This window comes from Triticum dicoccoides, chromosome 7A (genome assembly GCF_002162155.2).
Source record: "Triticum dicoccoides isolate Atlit2015 ecotype Zavitan chromosome 7A, WEW_v2.0, whole genome shotgun sequence".
Taxonomy (NCBI): domain Eukaryota; kingdom Viridiplantae; phylum Streptophyta; class Magnoliopsida; order Poales; family Poaceae; genus Triticum; species Triticum dicoccoides.
The window spans coordinates 85,909,712-85,912,638 of NC_041392.1; positions in this window are offsets into that span (position 1 = coordinate 85,909,712).

The window sequence follows — 2,927 nt, forward strand, 5'->3', positions numbered from 1 at the left end:
TCGGAGGCTTAGCCGCAGTCCAAGTACTCGCCTAAGTTTTAAAAATCCTACCGAGTGGTGAGCGATCCTCCCACTCGGAGGCTTAGCTGCAGTCCAAGTACTCACCTAAGTTTTAAAAATCCTACCGAGTGATGAGCGATCCTCCCACTCGGAGGCTTAGCTGTAGTCCAAGTACTTGCCTAAGTTTTAAAAATCCTACCGAGTGGTGAGCGATCCTCCCACTCGGAGGCTTAGCTGCAGTCCAAGTACTCGCCTAAGTTTTAAAAATCCTACCGAGTGGTGAGCGATCCTCCCACTCGGAGGCTTAGCTGTAGTCCAAGTACTTGCCTAAGTTTAAAAATCCTACCGAGTGGTGAGCGATCCTCCCACTCGGGGGCTTAGCTGCAGTCCAAGTACTCGCCTAAGTATTCTCCACCTCAGAGCTGCATTCCAAGCACAAAGAGTATTCCGAGTAAAAAACAAATTCCAGTCGAAAGCAAACACCAGCATATTCAGAAATAAACCAAGTTCGGGTAAACCCCAAGGTTCTAGACGGCAGATCAAAAGTATTCGAGCATCAAGCCCGAAGAAGTTTAACGGTTACACAATCACTCGGCATTCCGAGGCAAATAAAAGTGGAGCATAATGTTTTTCAGTCACGCATCAGGAGAAGGACTGGCTGGGTCGCAGAAACTGTCGAGGTCAATGCTGTCTGCAATGCGAGTGGCAGCGTCAAGGCAGGTGTCCATGAAAGACTGGAACGTGTGCTTCCTCGTGTTAGCAACCTTGATCTCCGCTAGCTTGTCTTCTTTGTCATCCTTGCAGTGCACTCGAACCAGAGACAGAGCGATGTGAGCACCACAGCGAGCAGATGACTTCTTCCATTCTTGCACGCGTTCAGGGATTTGATTCAGTCAAGCCATCAAAGACTAGAGATCTTGAGACAGCCCCGCCTGAGGCCAAAGACCAGCATCAACCCGAGTCATTGCAGCTTTCAAGCGTGCCAGATAAGCAACCATGTTGTCCATGCGAGACTCCAACCGCAACACGTTCATTGCAACATCATCTTTGACTGGACATTTGATGGGATCGAGACCCGTCTCGACCCCCCCAGTTTCTGCTTCAAAGTCTTGGCAAAGTTCTGCATGATCGAGTGAATTATGAGTCGACGGCCCTGCTAGACTTGTCAGTCGACATAAATAAGACAGATTAGTCAATACCTTCAAGTTTCAAGACTAGCTTCGCAGCAAGTTGGCCCAGATAAGACTCTAGCTCACCATTCTTGGCCTTGAGGCTACCAAGTTCGTCGGTCAACTTCTCTTTGTTCTTCTTTAGTCGCTCGACCTCCTGATTGGCGTCAGATACAGCTCACCCTGTGCGTTCGGTTTATTCGGTTTACATAGTTCGGTTTATACGGTTTTTCAGTTTGTATGGTATTAATACTTCAGTAAATACGGTATGAAATTAAAATACGGTTCGGTTTCGGTATATACCAAATTATTTCGGTATGGTTTCAGTATATACCATAAAAACCAAAGTTGACGCGAATTTGAAAATGACGTAATAATAATTAGCAAATTTATGACTCAAAACACATACTATTCTACACAAATAGTATATGACTATATATATAAGTATATATGCATGCATTGATTCATCTGTTGATGGTTATGCACGTGCTTAGCATTTTAAAAATAGAAAAACGACTATGTTACAAGAAAAAATTACGTGCTTAGTAGTGAATTTGACTCATGTATAAGAAAAATGACAACTTGTATCGTTGTTCATCTCAAGAAATATAAATTTATTTTTACTTTGGTTTATTCGGTTAACCGTTCGGTTTTTCGGTATATACCATAAAAACCAAAGTTCAAATCGGTATGAAAAGTTCATACCATACCGAAACCAGAAACCATAAAAACCATAAAATTGGTTCGGTTCGGTTTATTTTCGGTATGGTTTTTCGGTTCGGTTTTCAAATGCATAGAGTGAGATACAGCAGTCTTCAGCTTGGAGTTTTCTTTTTCTAACTTGCCGACTGAAGCAAGCTTCTTGTCAGCAAGTGTTGTCTTCTCGCGCGCCTCCTTCTGTGCTGCGGCAAGATCCAGATCCTTCTTCTCCAAAGCTCCCTTCATTTTCTCTAAAGAAATAATATTCTTCAGGCGAGCTTGGAGTTGGCGATTTTCACTACATACATCTGCTCGAGTGAAGCCACTCGGTTCAAAGATGGAAAGGAAAAGTGCCAGTGTTGGGATATGAAGCGGTCGATTGGTTACCTCCCATGGCAGCTACTTCATCACGAGCGGTCTTGAGGTTCTTCTTGGCCAGTTCCAGATCAAGGTTGAGGCTGATTTGTTGTTTGTTCATGTCAGAAAGTTGAGCCCCAAGATCACAAGATTTCTGCAGTCACAGCCATATCAGTCGACAGAGATAAAAAGAGATAATTATTCTAAGACTACCGCCGAATCAAACATTCAACGACAGTCTCAGGGACTACACCCAGTGGGTGCACTTAGCGTGCCCCCACTGATTTTCAGACCACAATCGACGGTCGACTGGCTTTCAAAAAAAGACAGATCCAAATTCTCAGACCACAGTCGACTGCCCGCAGTCAACTATGGTCTCGGGGACTACACCCAGTGGGTGCATTCAGCGTGCCCCTACTAGTGCAAAGAATCAGTTCGAACTGACACAAAGAGATATACTATTTCCGAACAGCCACACTCCAGTGGGTGATCAGACAAGAAAAACGATCGATCAAAAAATCAATTAACCTGGACATTGGCTTGCATGGCAGCTCCGGCGTTGAAGGCCACCTGACTGGCCTCATGCACCACCTTCAGCTGCCCCATCACAAGGTTTAGTTGAAGAAGAGCTTCTCTGGCAGCAGCCGGTGGATCGTCCGGAGTTTGATATGCAGTAAAAAGTGACGGAGGTAGAGCAATCGA